Raw genomic sequence first — 22,655 nt, 5'->3', positions numbered from 1 at the left:
TACCTTTACCACCAAGTCAAATCCTTCAAATAGAATCGGGTGTTCCAGATTAGCTGTCAATGATTAGAACCTTCATAGGCAGTATTCATGGGGAACTAGTCTTAGTTAAAGTAGTAATAAACCCACAGCATTTTTTTTGTTTATCACATTGAGCACGATAAAATAAACTTTCCCCAGTAAACTATTTTTTTTACCCCCTTCCTGTCCAGGGCAATTTTCAGCTTTCAGCGCTATCACACTTTGAATGACAATTGCGCGGTCATGCAATATTGTACCCATATGAATTTTTTACCATTTTTTGGAGACAGATAAAGCTTTATTTTGGTGGTATTTATTCACCGCTGGGATTTTTATTTTTTTTACTATGTAAATGAAAAAGTCCAAAAATTTTGAAAAAAAGTGTTTCTTTTTAATAAAATTTTGCAAATAAATAATATTTCATCATAAATCTTGGCCAAAATTTATTCCGTTATTTTTTTAGTAAAAAAAAAAATCCAAATTAGTTTATAACCAAAAATTATAATTTTTAAACATTTTTTTTTACATTTTTATTTTATTTTTTTTATATTATTATTTTTTATTTTATTTATTTTTTTCACATACTGTCACCCTAGCAGTACAGTGTCACCATGGTGACACTGTACTACTTGTGGGGGGTGATGAAGATTTTTTTTTTTTTTTTTTTACACTGATTGCTTTTACACCCATATAGGATGTAAAAGCAATCATTTCTCTTTCTCTCTGTCTGCATTCTTGCAGTCATTGAGAAGTACTGAGTGAGCTGTGATTGGTCACAGCTTGTCACATGGTACAAGGCTGTTGTGAATAACCTTGTACCATGTGACCTCTGTGATCATTCACAGATTTCACACGTAGTAAGCAATGATGTCACAAGTGACATCTTGCTTACTACTTTGCATGTGATCACTGATTCGCCAATCAGTGATCACATGATCGGCACCTCGTACAGAGGTCCCATCCGAGGATCGGTGTTTCACTGTGTCCGGAGGACACAGCGGGCACCGGATCGCGGTGGTGCGCGCTCCCAGGGAGCGCGCACAGCTAGAAAAGGTGGGTGCCGTTTAGGAACGGCAACCTGCCCCTGGACTGCCACCGCCCTGCCGTTTATAAACAGCAGGCGGAGGGCAAGAGGTTAAATTCTTACCTCAGAACTTGCAGTTTCAAACATTCAAAGCTTTTGGTTTCTGCTCTTGCAGTGCTGCTTCTCTGAACTTGCCATCTTCAACAATGGACAGTGGAGTCCAAGTCAGTCTGTTAGCTTGGAGAAGGGAGGAGGAAAGTGCCTTGCTTTGCCATCCTAGGCTATGGAGTTGTAATGTTTCTATTAATGCACACGGTGTAGGGAGACACAACTCTAGTCCCTGCATGCAAGGGTGGCTTCATAGGATGCTGTAAGAGAAAGGAGCCACCCTGACACAGGAAACCTGGAGTACCAGTCATGGCACCAGCTTAAACTGGAACATTAAATTATAGAGAAGCTCCATGCTCACTAAGTGATTAAATCAGCAGCTAAAAGCATTTACAAAAATGAAGATTTAATATCCCTTTACACCTCAGATATCTAAGGTCTAATGTTCTTTTGAAGGTGTCATGTGTGGTGTCATCATGCCAAGACCAAAAAGGACCTCATAAAAAAAAAAAGGTGTAGGTGCCTATGAGTCTGAGAAAGGGATTTAAAAAGATCACCAAAGCTTTCAATATCAATCAATTCACTGTCAAAATTTCAAGTGGTATAGATTTCAAATGACTGCTAATTTGTCCAGGATTGGCAGGTCCAGCAAAACCAACAACAGGGTAGACTGTTTAATGCAAAGAAAAAGTCTCCAAGAACCCCAACATTTTATTGGAGACTATTGCAAAAGTTGGTGTCAAATGCGTGAATCTGCGATCAGAAAGTGAATGCACCAATTTAAACTCATGGGAGGCGTGCCAGGAAAACACCTTGATTGTCCAAAAAGAACATTAGAGCAATATTACAGCTTACCATTGAACACATGGGCAAAGATCAGACATTCTAGAACAATGTGCTTTGGCTGTTTGGCCAGGGTAACAGTACAAATGTCTTGCATAAACTAAAGACACCAATTCAGGAGAAGAACCTCATACCAACTGTGAAGATAGATGGTGGAAATAGTATGGTTTGGGGATACTTTCTACCTCAAGACGTGGTCAGCTTACAGCCACTGGGGTTGATTTACAGGCTGTTCACTTTGCAAGAGAATTTTCCCTTAACTTAATGTATGTGGAGAAAACGAACTTTGCAAAGAATACCGCTTGCACATGATTGAGTAATGGACGTATGCAGACCTTCACCTCATTCGCTAGCAATATGAAAATTCCACTGCAAGTGCACACTCTATTTTTCTTTAGCAAAACAACTCTATTGGATTAACTATTAATTCTGCACTGTATCAAAATGTAACTTAAGAAAAAACGTTTTTTTTTTTTCATGCCCACCTTCTAGGTGACCCTTCTCAGATCACATCCACTTACCACATGATTCAGCTCCTAATGATGCAGGAGAGGCCAACCTGTGGCTATGAACCACTGTTAATACCTTTTTTTGAGTTAATGAGAATGCATAGCAACTCATTTATGTATCAAGTTATTCTATACTATGCTTCAGGGGATGTGGTCAGGTGGGAACCTTCTTCCATACATGGCGAACCTGCCATGTAGCACATTGGTTTTGGAAAGAGTTATTTCTCTGAACTACTGGACTCCCTGATCCCCTTCTTGGCCCATCACATTTTCTTAAATCTCAAACCTCCAGGCCTATCAGAAAAAGTATTCAATATCAATCAATTCACTGTAAAAATGTCAATTTTTATTTCAAGAGAATGTAGATGGATTAGAACCCCAGTCAGGTTTTTAATGCTGTCTGTGCCCCTAGTAGGCATATTTACCCTCTCTATTTGTAAAGTTTACCATTATCATTGAAAGTGTAGGTAAGATAAAATTCCAAATTTTGGGTTGCCCATAGAAAAGGATTAGGCAGCACTAGTCCCCTAGACCTGGAGGGGGGGTGTGTGTGAAGGGATTCCTTTAATTTGCAGGGAATTTCTCTCCCTTATTGTTTTGGCTATGGGACAGGAAGTGAAGGTACATCTCCCCAGTGGGACAAAGAAGAACAAAACGACAGGGATTATAACCCTCACTTACTCTATCCAAAATTAAAAACAATTTTGCCTTTAGTTCTAATTTAATAACAATCCGAGGCCATACTGTATGTCCAAAAGTTGAGTTTGAACAAGAAATGGATCTCTCAATATGACAATGACCCAAAGCACGCCTGCAAATCCTGCAAGGAATGACTCAAAAAGAACAAATGAAGGGTTATGGATTGACCTAGTCAAAGCCCTGATTTGAATCCCATTGAAATGTTGTGAGGGAAATAAAACAGGTCGTTCATATAAGGATGCCCACAAAGATCTAATTTTTATAGTGGCCAAAAATATCAGACTGGAAGTGATGTACCGGAACTTTTTTCCAATCGTTTCATCATTAACATGCTCCTGAGGACGTAGCATGTTGACGACGAAACTTGTCAGGTGGAACCTCTGGTACATCACTTCTGGTTCGGTTGGAACCCCTCTGGGTTACCGGCCGCTCTTCCTTAAGCTGTTTACCGTACTGTACATTTGTACAATTGAATATTTGGCACTTTGCTCTTTAATGGGAGGGAGGATTCCCCTTCTCTCTACAACACCCTTGCATGTCCGGATGACTTGGGTGAGTAATTTGCAGTGTATGATCCAGCAGTGACAATTATCTTGGACAAGTGGATGGGGAGCCCCCTATCCAGTGGTCCTGTCATCGAAGGAGTTACAAAAAATGCATTTGACTTTCTTGTTTATAGCAAGAAGTCATTAATATATGGAAATGCGGAGTGTAACCTGGGCCCATGGTGGAATGGAGCATAACACATGATCGTTGAAATTACATGCAAGCACAAGTGGCTTAATTCTAGACAAAAGATATTTATTCACGTGGCAATTTTTATTCATATATACTTTTCATTTCGTTTGACTTATTTGGACGTTTATTTCAGTTTCTTTATGTTTTTTAGTGCAAGCGCTGTTTTGCTTTTTTGTATGCTGACACCACAGAATCCTGGGTGTTGACCTTGTCCGCCCCCAGCACACAGAAGGTGATTGACAGCCTCAGCTGCTCAGCTGTGCATGTTTTCCTATGAGACTGAGTAGATGGGTGTGTCCATTTGCTCCACTAAGGTCTCAGATTAAAATCAATTCCCTGCTCTGTGCTGTGCAGTGTGTGACATCAGATCCATGCTCCCTGTGTCCTACTGCTTAGAAATAGAGAAGAGAGGGCTGCAGATAAACAGGGACAACTTCTGTAGGAGGATTTGCTTCATCTGAAGCTAATCACTTCACTGGGTATATGTCAGGGTTTACAACCACTTTAATCTGGCAGCATCCTTTACATGACATGGACAGTAAGTAGACCAATATGACTGATGTTCTGAGAAAGTCAGACAACCCCTAACTTATACACTAACTCTATGTTTTTTTCTCAATATACATTTTGCCTATGTGTCCAGACTTTAGTGACACCCTGTATTATAATCCATCATAGAAGTGTTGTGCTAATGATAGTAGACAATAATGAATTATTGAACACATTTCTACAATTGCTAGTCCTATTATAAAAAATATATATAAATAGTGAAAAATGTATAAGAGCAGCTAAAGGGATGAACAACGCTAAGACACCATAGGAAATGTCCCAACTTGAGCCGGCTCGACTACCACTTACATACAAGGGATAGTAGCAGCAAACAGTTACTAGGATTCTACACTCACAATATTCTGTACTCACAATATCCCTGGATACTTGGATCTCTCTTTCCAATATTATCCAGATTTTTTTCCCAGGAACTCTCCAGACCAGATCCTCAGTGAAATCCCTTAATCAGTTCCAACATTTTTCAGTAGAAAAGGCCCCCCAGCTTTAGCATAGCTGGGACCTTGGTGAGCACATGTAGAACCTTAGCTGAACTGCCCAGAGCAGCAGCCCTTTAGGCTGGCAACTTCTCCTGGACCAGAACAGAGCTGCAGCAGATCCCAGACTATTCATACAGTCCCCAGCCACCTACTGGGCAACCTCCCCCAGGGATTGGCTGAGACCGCATAAATATTCAGGCTTTGAATTTCCCTCTTCCATCCCACTACATTCTGAAATCCTTCATAAGGCAGGGTGAAGCAGTCAACTCAGCAGCCTGTGAGACTCAGAACTACCCACAGCAATCACAAACTGTTCCAGTGATTATCTATCTATCTATCTATCTATTTATCTATCTATTTATCTATCCATTCAGTCGTATCCGACCCTTTGGCGATTGCATGGACCGTCACTCGTAAGCAACTTTTCCATGAATTCTCTTAGCAATTATTTTACAGGGTAGGTTGCCAGGTCTTTCCCCAACCCCTACCATGCAGGAGATCCCGCAAGTCCAGGGATTCCAGTGATTATAGGGGCGCTAAAAAAATGAAATTTTCCTAGCCTATCTAGAAGCCTATCTAGGAGGGTGCTATACTTTTTTTTAAAAAAAGTGGAGTTTCATTTTACCAAAAGGGTTAATGCATGTGGACGCTTGCAAGTGCAAATCTCCTTCAGGGCAAAATTCCCACCATTTTCCTGTGCCTAGGGAACCGCAGATAGCATATACAGCTGGCCATACAAAGTAAATAGCTGTATGCAAACATACTAAGAAAGTTTTGTGTTTGGGAACTAATGCATGTGTGGGTAAACACTGATGCAAGAAAGTGTTTACCTGGGTATGTCCACGAACAGTCATCCACTTCTATGGCCTATAGGGTTCTCTCATTACTGTTCCAGGATTTACTAGCCACTGTCAGAGCAATTCTTCCTCTCTTCTGCAGCCTTCGCTGGTTGACATAGACCAGGAGTGTCAAACTCAATTTCATTGTGGGCCGCATTAGCATTATGGTTGCCCTCAAAGGGCCAGTTTTATCTGTAAGATCAGATGTTCAGAGCATCTCACTCCCCTTACAACAGATAGCAAGAGCCCCCCACCAGCAGAAGTCGAGAATCCTACACCCTCCTTTACACCACAGTGCACCCCTCACCTTGTGCTGCTGGGAAGCAGAAAGTGCAGGATATGGAGGAGGTCCAGAAGGAGGGCTGGGTTCAGCTGCCGGAGTCTGCTGAATGTTGAGACCAGGGGAGGCAAGTGAGGGGGTGCTGTGGTTGCACGAAGAAGCATAGGATCCGTAGTAGGAGTTCTGTCCTCCTCTGTGCTGCTGACTGCTGAGACAGGGGGTGGCAGAGACAAGCCTCTTGGCAGCTGCATGGAGAAGCACAGGGACTGTTGTAGGCGTTATTTCCTCCCCCCTGCCGAATGCTGAGACAAAGAGGGGTGGAGACAAAGGTGGGTGCTGAAGCTGCAGGAGACGTGTGAGGGCCACATGAAATGGCCTGATGGGCCAGATTTGGCCAGTGGACCTTCTGTTTGACACATGTGTCAAATGGCCTGGTGGGCCGGATTCAGCTCGTGGGCCTTGTGCTGACACATGTGACATAGGGGCTGAAAATAGGTGAGTATATATATCTTTCTTGCAAAGACCAGTTAACATAGGTGTTAGGAGGGGGGAGGGAACCATTTTATGGCTAGTTAGGTGATATCTGCAATACAATACAGAAGAGGAGAGGGCCACATGAAATGGCCTGATGGGCCAGATTTGGCCAATGGACCTTCTGTTTGACACGTGACAAATGGCCTGGTGGGCCGGATTCGGCTCGTGGGCCTTGTGCTTGACACATGTGACATAGGGGCTGAAAATAGGTGAGTATATATATCTTTCTTGCAAAGACCAGTTAACATAGGTGTTAGGAGGGGGGAGGGAACCATTTTATGGCTAGTTAGGTGATAGCTGCAATACAATACAGAAGAGGAGAGGGCCACATGAAATGGCCTGATGGGCCAGATTTGGCCAGTGGACCTTCTGTTTGACACGTGACAAATGGCCTGGTGGGCCAGATTTGGCCAGTGGACCTTCTGTTTGACACGTGACAAATGGCCTGGTGGGCCGGATTCGGCTCGTGGGCCTTGTGCTTGACACATGTGACATAGGGGCTGAAAATAGGTGAGTATATATATCTTTCTTGCAAAGACCAGTTAACATAAATGTTAGGAGGGGGAGGGAACCATTTTATGGCTAGTTAGGTGATAGCTGCAATACAATTTTAAAGTTTATTTTGATCTTAGTCATGAAAGGGTTAGTATAAAACCCTTATTAAAAAAAAGAACCCATTACCCTTTAAACAATTACAAATCCCACCCCCGTTAGAACTTTGTATAAGCAGCGTGTCCTAACCTTTGGTGTGGCTAACCAACATAAATCTCTTTAGAGAACACCTAAAGAAATCAACAACACGCCAGCCATTAGCGGGCTACAAAATCAATGGAACATTTTAGTTTACACATGCCATAACACATACCCAGCACATCAGGGACGCCACGAGCCTGAGCCAATAAATAGCCCACAAACTATGCTGTTAGCAGCTGTAGCAAACCTCTCATTTGATCCAATTACAGAGAAATCTAGTTTTATTCCCTAACCTTATTTATTAAGACTGGCAGCCGAGAAAATGATATTTGGTGCGAGAAACACAGGCGCAACTTCTCCGAACGAGTCACATTAAATTGTGAGAGATGCTGTATTAGATTCCTGTTTATTTAAATGAAACGAATATAATAAAGGTAAATTATCTCATTAGAAGCAGAAAAGGCAGATACTAGCAGCGCCGTTATCGGATTAACAAGACACATCAGATTAAACAGCACAATTAAGTAGCTATAAGAATTTAGAATAACTTGCAAATCATAGCGACTTCTGTATGCATGCTTATTCCTCTTAAGCGATTGTTTAAATTGTCCCTGTTTTCTAGCTATAGAATTTGTTTTGCTTCCTTTTTTTTTTTTTTTACCATTGGTCATTCCATATAATTGTCACATGATTACTTTTATCATTGCTTTTCATTGACACACTATTTAAAGCACATTTTTGAAATTAAAGCGGAACTAAACTGTATCTGAGCACCATAAACTAAAAATGCTACTTCATATTTAATATTTAACCACTTCCAGACCGGACACTTTTACCCCTTTCCTGACCAGGGCTATCACACTTTGCCAAAATGTATTCCGTTATCTTTTTAGCAAAAAAACAAAAAAAAAACAAATTAGTTTATAACCAAAAATTATAATTTTGAAACATTTTTTTTTACATTTTTATTTTATTTTTTTATATTATTATTTTTTATTTATTTTTTTTTTTTTACATACTGTCACCCTAGCAGTACAGTGTCACCATGGTGACATTGTACTACTTGTGGGGGGTGATGAAGATTTTTTTTTTTTTACTGATTGCTTTTATACCCATATAGGATGTAAAAGCAATCATTTCTTTTTCTCTCTGTGTGCATTCCTGCACTCATTGAGAAATACTGAGTGAGCTGTGATTGGTCACAGCTTGTCACATGGTACAAAGCTGTTGTGAATAGCCTTGTACCATGTGACCTCTGTGATCATTCACAGATTTCACACATAGTAAGCAATGATGTCACAAGTGACATCTTGCTTACTACTTTGCATGTGATCACTGATTGGCCAATCAGTGATCACATGATCGGGACCTCGTACAGAGGTCCCGTCCGACGATCGGTGTTTCACTGTGTCCAGAGGACACAGCGGGCACCGGGTCGCGGTGCTGCGCGCTCCCAGGGAGCGCGCACAAGCAGGGTGCGGGGAGGCCGTTCATAAACGGCCACCCGACCCTGTACTGCCACAGTCCGGACGTTTATATACAACGGCCGGTCGGGAAGTGGTTAAAGCAAACTCACCCAGCTATCCATGTCTCCATGCTTTATTTTGTTGAGATATTTTGAAAAACACCCCCCTGGCTTTTCTAGCTATGGCCATCTTGAGTAAGGGCAGATGATTCATGTAGCATTTACTTCCTGGAATCCATCTTTCCTTAGCTCAGGCATGCAGCCAGGAGGGTGTGCTTAGCTGAGAAAGAATATAAATGAGTGGTGTAGCGCTTTACAAAATCTTTCCGTTATTTATACAAACAATATAATCAGGACCAAATCACAGTAAGTCAATAATACAGTGATAGATAAACACAAATTATATATATAGTGAATAACCACAACTATATCCCAGATCCTGGGAAACATATAAAATTGGTGTTAAGTGCTCTGTGTCAAACCACTTAAATACACATGTGTAACACACTAAAGTGAAAATTCAAAGTACAATCGTGAATAACATAAAACAATTTATGAACCCATAAGTAACATAAATTCATATACAATGTGAAAACAGTGTGCACTGCAATGCATTTACACACACATGCAGGTGAATTTTGTGCTTGGCAGGCTCAGGTGCTGACTCCACTTGTGGCTAAATTGGCTCCTCACCTCCTTGCTGCGACCCAAAAGGGTCTATAAGCCTTATGGATCTCACTCGGATCCTCCCTGGGTCAGCATAAATCCTCCAGCAGAGATAACACAAGTTTTCCAAATCAAGGTACCAAGATATCCCCTTTTCCAATGGCTCTTACTCAGTGGATCAGCTCTCAAAATAATCCGCAAAGAGAAAAAATCCCCATAGTGTAACACCGTTTATTAAGCAGGGTATAAGTCAATAACCATAAAACTCACATTGCCAAACGTCTTGTACATAGTCTTTTAGAGCCTCATGTATGGGTGTATCTGCATGGGCTCATCCGAGAGAACAAAGATGGCGTCCGTGCCGGAAATTACATCACCCTCGCGTTGCGTCACTAGTCACGTGATTGATGAAGTCACTTGACTAGTGACGCAACGCATAGGGGACATCATTTCCGGCGTGGATAGCCCTTCCTCTAGAGCAGGGGTCTCGAAACTTTTCAGACCAATGGCCAGTATACGGTCCGTAGTAGAGAATAAAAGAAAAGAGCGCACCAACCTTGCGCATTACCTCAGGAAACAGTTAATAAATTTATTAATACATTATACTCACAGGACCAGCAGTAAAAAAGGCATATAATATCCATAGCCAACACAGGGTTAAAAGTCAAGTGTGAGTTCCATCCGGAAGGGAGATAAACTCTTGGTCAAACTAACGCGTTTCGCAGGCTGATCCCTTCTTCATTAGAGCTGCATTTTAGATAGGAATCATCCATTAAGATTCAGTTCACATTGATAGGAGGCATTCAGCCACTATGTGTCAGTATTTCTGTGTAGGAGGAGAAATTTGGGGGTGGGGGAGAATTTGTGCTAGGAGGAGGACTTGTGCTGGGTGGAGGATTTGTGCCCATGGGAAATCTTTTGGGGCTGTGTTAGGGGGATTTTGGGGAGGAGGGAATTTGTGCTAGTACAAAAGATTGGGGGGGTTTGTGCTAGGAAGGGGAATTATGCTGGGGGGGAGGATTTGTGCTCGTGGGGAAATTTGGGAAGGGGGGCAGTTGTGGTAGGGGGATTTTTGGAGGGAGAGGATTTGAGCTGGGAGGGGGATGAGGGGACAAAGATTTGTGCTGGCGGGGGGATTTCATTAGGGGGGAATTTTACAATGATTAAGGGAAATTGCTGATGGGAGACAATCTTGGCTTGCATAGGGAACATATGCTTAAGGGGTTAGTATGCAGCAGGGGCGGACTGACCATTTGAGCACTCGGGCACAGGGTCAGAAGGAGGCCCAATGAAATGCCCATGGTACCTTTTTATAGGCTTTTTTGGGTGTGCTTTGAGAGTGGACAAGGACACAGGGGCCCCATGATCCCCTATTGCCCGGGGGCCCCATGAGTTGTCAGTCCGCCCCTGGTATGCAGATTAGTGCTTGATATTTGGTGGTGGTGAGGGAATTTTTCTGACACATAATGCTCATACATCTTGGGTGGGGGCGCAGTTTGGCATCTTCGCCGTTGCTACTAGATGACCTTGTCCGGACACTAATTGGACATGCATCAGCTTGCTAATTGGGTAAATACTATTATGCCTCGGAGTTTACCAGTGTCTCCATTGGTGTTATAATGTAATACTGTCAAAAAATTCACCCCAGATATAAACATTGTGAATAATTATCCGTGGTGTAAAGGCAAAAAGGTGTGAAAAGGCACACACGTTTTAATTTTTTTGCAGCTCTGTCCTGCAGCATTCAGTTGAAATAAATTATGTTTACTTTTTTACTTGTCAAAGGATTTAAAGCAGAACATACCTTCCAAAAGGAGAGTTACATTTAAAACCAATCCCCTCCATAATTACCACGATTGCAAAAGCAAGTTTTTAAACATTTTCCTCCAGCTTCGTCCCCCACTGCCATCCTGGCCTACGTATCTTTGGTTCTGCTGCCTCCTGAGATACTCATGTCATATCTCAAAGGAGGCTAGAATAATGGAGGGTGGGCTGGGGGACAACAGCAGCAGCTGGCTGTCTGGACCCAGATCAGGCAGCCAGTTGAAGAGGACCAAGATGGCTCTGAGCTTTGCTACCTGAACAGTGGATTGCAGCATGAGAATGCTGGATTCACTGTGCACAGGGGCGGACTGACCATTTGGAAACTCGGGCACTGCCCGAGGGCCCAGGGTCAGTAGGGGGCCCCATGAGATGCCCCTGGTACCTTTTTCATAGGCTTTTTTGAGTTTGGGTAAGGACACAGGGGCCCCAGGATCCCCTATTGCCTGGGGGCCCCATGAGTTGTTAGTCCACCCCTTACTGTGCATGTAAGTATGTGTTTTGCAAATAAGGGGGAGGGGGGATACAGGGAGGGGAGTTCTATTTTAAATTGGTAGTAAAGCCTTTTTTTAACTACATGGACCCCCAGGTGGATTATATCACAATGTGCTATTATGCATGGCATATTAGTACTTTATAACAGACTTACCTGTCGTAATGTGCCCTCCACTGCTGCACTCTCATCGATCCTGCGGGTTCCTCACACTTCCATCTTGGCCTGGTCTTTCTTCCATGTTCCAGCTGTTCAGCCCTCTAGAATGACTGGGCCTCGATGGCGTCACACGTGCATTGGAGTCACATCACCACGGCACACAGCCGGTGCCGTAAATGTATGCTGAGCTGTGCATACTTGGCTTAGTGTACATTACAGAATGTCAGAAAAATTTTAAAAGTGTTTTTTACCACTTTAAAGTTCTTTGCAGCCTTTCTTGTGATTTACACACGTTTCTTACTGCATAGTCAGAGGGGTTCCGGTATGCTCATTTGCTAATTTAAAATAATTTTCCTAGTTCAGAAATTCCACCTTTTCACCTCCTCCCTCCTCATTGGATGATGATTCAGTATCATCACTTCGGTTCAGTAGGGAGTAGACAATAATGGTAGGGATGAGCTTGGGTTTGGTTTGGTTCCACCCAAACTGGAAGTAAGCGGTCAGTGCTGGGCCAATAAATTGCCGCCAAGGAATTCCCTGCCCTGTAGCTGCATGTACAAAAATGACTGAATATGGCCGCATTGTCATGTCACCTTCTCCTTTGCACCATAACATTTAAATCCATAGTCATGCTTCTCAGACCTCTTTCATTTTGAGGATATATCCAAATTTTGGAACATGCAGGGAGCCTTAAAAAAGACCTGTACTGAGAACATATGTATGGTCTAGGTGTTATATTGAGCTAAAATCTTCAACGCTTTCTGAGTCACTAATCTAGAACAAACATGAAAATCAAAAGTTTTGACTTTGTTGGGAATTGTTTTGCATGCATTTTGCAGGTCATTGACTTGGAAAGTTGAAGTCAGCCAAGCAACTAGTGTTTTCAGAAGGTCAGCAATAGGATTTTATTGCCACTCACCTGCCTCTTTATTAGGTACACCTGTTCAATTGATTGGCAACACAAATTGCTAATCAGCCAATCGCATGGCAGCAACTCAATACATTTAGGCATCTAGACATGGTGAAGACAGCTTGCTGAAGTTCAAACCGAGTATAAGAATAGGGAAAATAGGGGATTTAGGTGACTTTGAGCGTGGCATGGTTGTTGGTGCCAGGCGGGCTGGTCTGAGTATTTGAAAAACTCCTGATCTACTGGGATTTTTATGAACACCATCTCTACAGTTTACAGAGAATGGTCTGAAAAAGAGAAAATATCCAGTGACCAGCAGTTGTGTGGATGAAAATGCCTTGTTGATGTCAGAGGTCAGAGGAGAAAGGGCAGACTGGTTCCAGATGATAGAAAAGCAACAGTAACTCAAATAACCACTCATTACAACCAATGTATGCAGAATACCATCTCTATGAATGCACAACACATCGAACCTTGAAGCAGATGGACTACAGCAGCAGAAGACCAAACCGGGTGCCAATCCTGTTAGCTAAGAACACTAAACGGAGGCTACAATTCGCACAGGCTCAATAGATGATTGGAAAAATGTTGCCTGGTCTGATGAGTCTCGATTTCTCTAGAGATGGTTGCGCTTCAAAATCACAGTAGATCATCATCAGCAATTGGCAATTGACTGAGTTGCTGATTAGCAATTTGTGTTACCAAGCAATTGAACAGGTGTGCCGCATAAAGTGGCCGGTGAGTGTACATTCCCGTCAGGGAATTTCCATTTTGGAAATAGAAAGATGGGGATGGTTGGTCAAAGTGGGTTTGGTTGTAGTAGATCAAAGATGTTTTTCAATTTGACTGTAAAGATATGGAGGGTTACTTTTTCATTAATGCTTCCTCACGTTTGGTCGTATCTCGAGGAGCAAGAAATTAACTATCCTGTTTATTATTTGTTTGGATATTGATTAGCTAGATTCAAAATCTGCTCACTCAAGGATCACATGTACATGTAGATGCAACTATTATTTACCCAACTCTATAAATTTTACCAATCTGCATTTATAACCAAATCATTTGTTGTTTGGGTTACCTCCTTCCAGGATGATTTGCGTTGGATGCTACACAAGAGGGGAAATATTTAATGGACAAAAGTAGACACTCACATGAGCTCTACAAGAGAACATATGCCAAATAATTCTTGCTTTATTACAGTACATCAACATTACATTAACATTTCTCAAGGCAGTTGAAAGGATTATGTTGCACTCGTTCTACTTTGGAAGCCCTGTGAATGACTACTATTGCCCAATTATTTACAGTGTATACAAATGTACGTTGTGTGTGTGTACCTTTGAACACCAGATCATTGAAGAAGTTTTTATGTACCTTGGAAGTGCTATATCTCGATGCGATGGAGGTATGGAGAAAGAAGTCCAGTGGGAAGGCAGCTGGCCTTTTCCAGCATTTATGTCAAATCTGGTCTACACCTTCTCTCTCTACAGCCACGAACATAGATGAATACAATACAGTTCTTATTCTACCCTATACGCCAGCAAAACTTGGAAGACTAAATAAAAGTTCACTCACAAATTGAACTCATTTCATCACAGATGCCTATGGAAAATTCTGGGCATCACATACAGAGACTGAATCCCAAATGAGGAAATCTTGAAATGCGTTGGTATGCAGAAGCTAGAAGATATTGTCACTGATCAAAGGCTACGGTTGGCCTACTCAACTATTCCATACTTCAAATCACAATGCGCTGGGCACCACCACCTATAAGAAAGTAGAAACTAGGAAGACAGCCAACAATATGATGTTCCACCTTTACAACAGACCTGAAAGCCGCCAAGGTTCCATGGGACAAGCCTGAATCAGCTGCAGCTGGGAGAATTTGATGGAAAGCCCTTACTGTGCCAAAGTGTGCAGGAGGAACTATGTATGAGAAAGTGAGTATATCAATCCTGAAGTATGCTTTTTTTTACTATCCTGTTACACCTGTGTTTCACAGGTAGGTTCTTTTAACTTGCCTGAAAAACTTTTTGAAGTTGTAAAGGAACCAGTTCATACCACCAGCTTGCTTTTATCTTCAGCAGTTTATTTTTTTTTTGTAGTTTAATCAAAGCAGTCTTTTTTTGTACTGAGCTTAATATCATCAAACGAAATACCAAATTTCATTACTTTAGGTTGACTAATTTATAGAAAAGTTGTAAGGTGCTTAGACTCTGATCAGTCCTATTCCTACTTTCTGTAAGAATGTTAAAGGTTTAATATGTTGCTAGGCAACATGGATGTTTCAAAGTTAGCACAAAAGTAGATTTATAAGAAAATACAATAGTTAGACCATGAAGTGAGAAACAACAATTTATTTAATCATCCCTTGATTCAAATAAGCAATATTTTTCATATATATGTTTTCTCCCAAGATATAAAAAGCCTTTACAGACAGATACATAAAATTGCTGTTAAATTCTTAAACATGCAGATAAAATCATTGAGTCATTGAAAATACTTACTGCTCAGTGAAATAACTGTTCTGTATATATATATATACACACACACAGCAGGGAAAATAATTATTTGATCCCCTGCAGATTTTGTAAGTTTGCCCACTTACAAAGAAATGAAGGGTCTATAATGTTTATCATAGGTGTATTTTAAATGATAGAGACATAATATCAACTAAAAATCCAGAAAATAACACATCATACAAATGTTATTAATTGATTTGCAGTTCAGTGAGTAAAATAAGTATTTGATCCCCTACCAACCAACAATAGTTATGGCTTCCACAGTCTGGCTATGTGCTCATGTGATACACAGATTAGACTATCAATTTAATAAGGTGCTCCTAATGACAACCAATTATGTGTATAAAAGACACCTGTCACAGAAACTCTTTCTTGGGCACCACCATGGGCAAGACCAAAGAGCTGTCAAAGTACGTTGGGGACAAGATTGTAGACCTGCACAAGGTTGGAATGAGCTACAAGAGCATCAGCAAGAAGCTTGGTGAGAAAGAAACAACTGTTGGAGTGATTATTCACAAATAGAAAAAATACAAAATAACCATCAATCGTCCTCGGTCTGGAGCTCCATGCAAGATTTTGCCTTATGGGGTAAGGATGATCATGAGAAAAGTGAGGGATAATCCCAGAACTACACAGGAGGACCTTGTGAATGATCTCAAGACAGTTGGGACCACAGTCACCAAACAAGCCATTGGTAACACAATACGCCAGGGGCGGACTGACCATTTGGAAACTCAGGCACTGCCCGAGGGCCCGGGGTCAGTAGGGGGCCCATGAGATGCCCCTGGTACCTTTTTCATAGGCTTTTTTGAGTTTGGGCAAGGACAAAGGGGCCCCCTGATCCCCTATTGTCCATGAGTTGTCAGTCCGCCCCTGCAATACGCCACCATGGATTGAAATCCTGTAGCGCCTGCAAGGTCCCCCTCCTCAAGAAGTCACATGTACAGACCCATCTGAAGTTTTCCAAAGAACATCTAAATGATTCAGAAAAGGATTGGGAGAAAGTGCTGTGGTCAGATGAGACCAAAATTGAGCTCTTTGGCATTAACAGGACGCTCCATGTTTGGAGAAAGGAAAATGCTGACTATGACCCTAAGAACACCATTCCCTACAGTCAAGCACAGAGGTGGAAACATTATGCTTTGGGGCTCTTTTTCTGCTAAAAGTACAGGCTGACTTTGCCTCATTCAGGGGCCAATGGACAGGGCCATGTATTGTAAAATCTTGGAGGAGAACCTTCTTCCCCCAGCCAAAACACTGAAGTTGGGACGTGGATGGGTCTTCCAGCATAACGATGACTCGATACGTACCACCAAGGCAACAAAGAAGTGGCTCAAGAAGAAGCACATTAAGGTCATGGAGTGGTCTAGCCAGTCTCCAGACCTTAATCCTATAGAAAATTTATGGAGGGAGCTGAAACTTCAAGTTGCCAAGCGACAGCCAAGAAACCTTAAGGATTTAAAGAGGATCTGTAAAGAAGAGTGAACCAAAATTCTTCTTGAGATGTGTGCAAACTTGGTAACCAACTACAAGAAAAGTCTTACCTCTGTGCTTGCCAACAAGGGTTTCTCCACCAAGTACTAAGTCATGTTTTGCTTGGGGATCAAATACTTATTTTACTCACTGAACTGAAACTCAATTTATAACATTTGTAAGCGTGTTTTTTTCTGGATTGTTGGTTAATATTCTGTCTCTATCATTTAAAATACACCTATGATAAAAATGATAGACTGTTCATTTCTTTGTAAGTGGGCAAACTTACAAAATCTGCAGTTTGGTTTACGAATGAAAATTCATTGAAAATAATGCCTCGATTTATTAATTTTTTTCGCAATACGAATGGATTAATTGGTTTTCAATGCATTTACAATTTTTTTTAAATCATGTCCCTGTGCAGTACTATGCCTTTAAAGTGCACTTTATAAAGAGTTTTGAACAGATAAGACTTTTTTTGACTTTTTTCTGACCTCCGGAACGGATTAATTGGTTTTCAATGCATTTGCGAATAAATTTTTAATCATGTCCCTTTATGCCTTTAAAGTGCACTTTATGAACAGTTTTGAACAGATAAAACATTTTTTTTCTTTTTTCTGACCTCTGGAATGGATTAATTGGTTTTCAATGCATTTACAAATTCATTTTTAATCATGTCCCTGTACAGTATTTATGCCTTTAAAGTGCACTTTATAAAGAGTTTTGAACAGATAAAAGACTTGTGTTTAATTTTTTCTGACCTCCAGAACGGATTAATTGGTTTTCAATGCATTCCAATGGGAAACCAAGTTTCGGTTTAAGAAATTTTTCGCAATATGAAAAGTCCCGCAGAACGAATTAAATTCGTAAACTGAGGTATGCCTGTATGTATATATATATATATATATATATATATATATATATATATATACACACATAAGATTTTAATCAATATCTCACTGAGCAATTTCCAAATTTTGACAAAACTGAGGTTTATAGAACATTTGTTTAGCTTATTACATGAAAATAAGGTTAATAATATACTGTAACTTAGATTACAAAATCTTCAGTTTTACTCAAATTAGTTGATGCAAAAGTGGATACACCCCACAACAAAAACTACTACAGCTAGTATTTTATATGACATCCATGATTTATAAGGACAGCACCAAGTCTTCTAAGCATGGAATGAACAAGTTGGCGACATATTACAACATCTATCTTTTTCCATTCTTCAAGAACAACCTCTTTTAGAGCCTAAATGCTGGATGGAGAGTGATGCTCAGCTCTTCAGAATTCCCTATAGGTGTTCGACTGGGTTCAGATCAGGAGACATACTTGGCCACTGAAACACTTTCACCCTGTTCTTCTTCAGAAATGCAACAGTGGCCATAGATGTGTGTTTTGGATCATTGTCATGTTGGCAAAGTGCAGGATGACCAAGGGCATGGACTGATGGGATAATGATGATCAATGAAATGCAGCTCCCTGACACCAGCAGTACTCATGCAGCTCCACAGAAGGAAACTGCTTCCACCATGTTTCACTGTAGGCACCATGCATTTTTCTTTGTACTCCTCACCTGTACAACGACGCCAAACAGTTTTGAAGCCCTCAGTTCCAAAAACATTTATCTTGGTCTCATCACTCCAGTGTACAGAGTCCCAGTAGTTTTCTTCTTTTTAGCATGGGCCTTGGCATTTATAGGCAAGTTTTTTGTGCATGAGCTTTCGGAAAGACTTCCTTCGTGGACGACACCCATACATACCATTCCTCTGCAGTGTACGCCGTATTGTGTCACATGAAACAATCACCCCAGTTCAGCTTTCTATTTCTTTAACAAACTGTAGTGAATTTGCATGGCAATTTTCTTCAACCCTTCTCATCAGAAGATGCTCCTGTCGAGGTGTTAACTTCCGTGGACGGCCTGGACATATCTGTGAGATGGTTGCAGTTCCATCTTTGTAAAATTTTTGTATCACTTTTGCTGAAGTATTCTGACTGATAAGTAAAGCTTTGCTGATCTTCTTGCAGCCTTCACCTTTCTTGTGTAAGGAAATTTTTTTTTTTTCTCAGCCCTTGGGACATTTCTCTTGCATGTGGTGTCATTGCTCACAGCATGAAATGGGAAAGGGGTTTCTTTTTTAAGTAATGCCCTTTTATAATCAACTGTCTGCTGGACACCGGTTTAATGAATAAATAGACTCACCTGTAGTTGAATTCTTATTAATTTGGATTTTTCTGTCTAAAATTTAGCTTTGCTCCTAAGACTCTCTTTGGGGTGTATTCATTTTTGCAACATGAATGAATTTGTTAGGAAAAATATTTTTTGTGTGTGCAAATTAACAATTCTTGTTTGCAATTAATGGCCCACATTTATGGGAGTATTTTGCATTATAGTGTCCCCTAGAAAATGGTCATTCTGAAAGGAAAGTAAAGATTTTCTGACAAATCTGTTGGGGTGTAGTAATTTATGCTGAGCACTCTATATATATTTGAAAAAAGTTCAAAAAATGTTAATCAGAATTTGGCAACCCCAAACTTAGAAGTGAATTCCACTAAAGTCAATAGAGGGCAAGTCTTGGTGTTAAATTTTGCCATTTTCAGGACTGATAGGCAAACTACAATGAAAAAGGGCACAGAAAGCTGAGCACTGCCATAGGAACATTTACTAATGCAACAAATATTTTTTTTAAATACTGAGGGGGATTCAATAAACTACCATGGCGCTCTACAGTAGTTATAGTTTGTTGAGAACTACAAGCTGACAGTCACTAAGGCTGTCGGACTTGTAGTTTATTCATTCATAGAACACTGTGAATGAATGATGCTGCCTTGTGCGGATCCCCACACTGACAATCTGTTTTTAAAAAGTGACATCTAGTACTGAGAACTTCTCCCCCCGTACTTCTGTCACAAGTGGGGGGGGGGTGTTGGGCAGCACCCTGAAAACTGGTGGAGCATATAACATGTTCTCAGAGGTGAAATTATCTTTTAAATCAGAGCTACCAGGCCAAAATGAATTAGAGACACAAAGTTCAGGCTAGTGTTTTACTTCCATAATTACGAGACCCAAAATGATAAGGCGGTATAAAATTAGCCAGCAGTAATAAAACTTTAATAAGCAAAGTTAGGCCCAAATATACTAGAGACAAATCAAAGCACTATTCCAGAGCACAGGTTGGGGTCTTGGTACAATAAAAAAAATACTGCAGTTTGTGGTTTTTTTTAACACATTAAAAAATAATTTTAGGACTAAAGATTAGTTAAAACCCCCAAATTGTATACATTTTCTGAATGCAGAGCCCCTGAAAGATAAAATGGCTATAGTTTCAAATCTTTATGTCAAATGACTTTATTGCAGTTTATCAGGCGCAGATTACCCTAAAGCTAATTTTAGGTCACACAAACACAAAATATTACCATATTTTGGTAAAATATAAAATATGAGGTTGTGTCAAGTAAATAGATACCAAACATGTCAAGTCTTAAAACTACACTTTCCTGCAAAACAACAAAAAGCTTTGATACCCTAATTTTTCCATAGGTGGCCCAATAAAAGCCCCTACGGGTAATCAGTTTTGAGTCAACTGTGAATAAAAGGCTTGTGTTTTTGTTCATAATGGAGGAAGAGCAGGAGGACATCTTTGGCCTTATCGCTTGTAAAATAACATCTGCCCAAAAAAATCAGTATAGACCAGAGACTTTTCCTGCAAAACCTGCTAACTCTTGTGCCAATATACATAGGGGTGGTCACCTGATTTAATTAAAATTGGCGGGATTGGGGGAAGATCTAACTTGAACCATTGAAAGAAGCTGGGAGCTGGAAATACTGAATACATTTTACTTGCAAGCTTTTAAGAATATTCTTCTCTTTATCACTTATGGCGGCAGACAAGGAAAACAAGGAAAGACAAGGAAAACTGAGGTTTCCCTCAAACTTGCAGCAAAAATATATTCAAATGATTTGTGCCATGGTGTAACATAGGGCATACATTACACAGGATATACCTTACAATTTATCTAGAACTTACATGTGTTAAAGTAAACATTATAACAAATTAGATTAGTAATTTTTTTAAATACCCCATGACTAGTATGAATCAACAATTTTGTTATTAATTTGCGGACAGGACAAATAAGGTGTACTGTAGATAAGTAATATATAATATATATAACAACAACAATGACAACAAGGACAATGACAACAACAGCAAAAATAGTAATAATAGTAGAGCAAATAAATAAAAATATAATTTAAATTAAAACAGATTAAAAAATACATTTAATTATGCATTATGCCAAAAATATTACTTTTCATATCATTCCCCAACATGTAAAAAAATGATATAGCTTTGAGCACATGAACATTGCCAGTAGCTACATTGTTTATAGAGAGCCCTTGTCTATTCTCTGAAACACAACTTTATTTTTGCAACATCTGCCTGCAATATTCAGTTCTCCAGGAATCTTTCTAATACAACATTAAAGTCACAAGATCCATGTCTTACCTTTCTTAGCCACTGTCTTCATCACAGCAAGTCTACAGATGTCTTGGTAATCCCATGTTTACATCATCTTCAACCTTGTTAGGCAAAACTAAGCTGTCTACTGATGAAGAAGATTGAAAATAAAATACCTATATTTTGGATAAAAGTTATCATGTGCTCCTATGAATGGAAATACGGGAAAAAATAGCTTAAGAAAAGAAAAAAAAAAAGAAAAAAGAAAAGAACAAAAAATTTAGATTGAGAGAGAGAGAGCACGAGAAAGGTGAAAAGAAGTTTGAGAGACTGTTTGTGTGAATGTGTATCTCTGTGTTGTCTTTATTGAGGCCTATCCACTGTTTAGATGTCGTCTTGCCTTGCAAAGCAGCTGGTCGATGACCCCCCAAACTCTTTAAAGAAAAAGAAAAAAAAAAACTAAGAATTCCTTTCACATTTCAAGTTCCTTCTTTTTTCTACCCTCCCACTGACACCATCCCATTCAGCTCTGTAGATAACTTTATTCATCAACAAATCATTGTATCAAGTTCAATAGCAAAAGAAAAAAAAAAAACGGCTTTACTATTCTTTAGAGGGAGACAAGGCAGTTATATCTTACTTTGCTTTTCAGAGACACAGTTACAGGTCCTTATAACAGTTACGTAGTTTGTTCAGCACCATTCCTCTACTCTCTCACACAGTAAATAGATACTTGATGGATTGTTTTCCCAAGAAGTTGCTGTCACATCCATGTGCTGCTCTGGTTTTGATGTTACCGATAGAATATATTCATCTTGAATGGAAAAGGCTCATGCACATATGTAAATGATGTCTCTGCATCTGTTCACTGAGCATCCCCACCATCGTTTAGGAGGCTCTTAAGGTGGAAAAATATTATTGGACAGTCAGCGATTTTCTTTTTGCAGAACAGCTGCCAGTTAAAGGTCATTTCTCGGGATTTAGCCTGGTAAAAAAAATTAACTGAGCCTGAAATTAGATATGGTCCTAACTAGTATGTGTTGATGGACAGAAGGATAACTTTATAATAAAATATTTTCAGACTGAGAGTGCAGCAGATGCTTGGCATATACTATCATTTCATCTGAATAAAAAGTGACAATTATGTTATATAATAGGTATGTTCCTTTATTGTATAACAACATCCAGAATGGGACCGAATGTTATGATTCTCAATCATAGGAGAAACACTGAATTTTTTTTACTTTTGTTACATTACTGCATTAATACAATATTTCAAAAACTATATCATCATATTTGAAATGTTCAAATATGCAGAAAAGTGAAAGTTGTTAATAGTTATACCTATACAG

General features: G+C 40.1%; 1 long non-coding RNA gene across 1 annotated transcript in view; it reads right to left on the bottom strand.

Annotated features, from left to right (window-relative positions):
- LOC149446036 (uncharacterized) overlaps window positions 1-21,688 on the bottom strand; it is a 359,240-nt gene extending 337,552 nt beyond the window's left edge. Inside the window, exon 1 of the long non-coding RNA XR_016306273.1 lies at window positions 21,352-21,688. This is a non-coding gene — a long non-coding RNA (uncharacterized LOC149446036). The remainder of the gene's footprint in view (window positions 1-21,351) is intronic.
- Between the last annotated feature and the right edge of the window lie 967 nt (window positions 21,689-22,655).

Source organism: Staurois parvus, unplaced genomic scaffold (genome assembly GCF_062004578.1).
Source record: "Staurois parvus isolate SC_StPar_1 unplaced genomic scaffold, SC_StPar_1.0 ptg000698l, whole genome shotgun sequence".
NCBI lineage: Eukaryota > Metazoa > Chordata > Amphibia > Anura > Ranidae > Staurois > Staurois parvus.
Note: the sequence above shows the minus strand (reverse complement) of the source record. Positions and strands in the feature narration are given on the sequence as shown.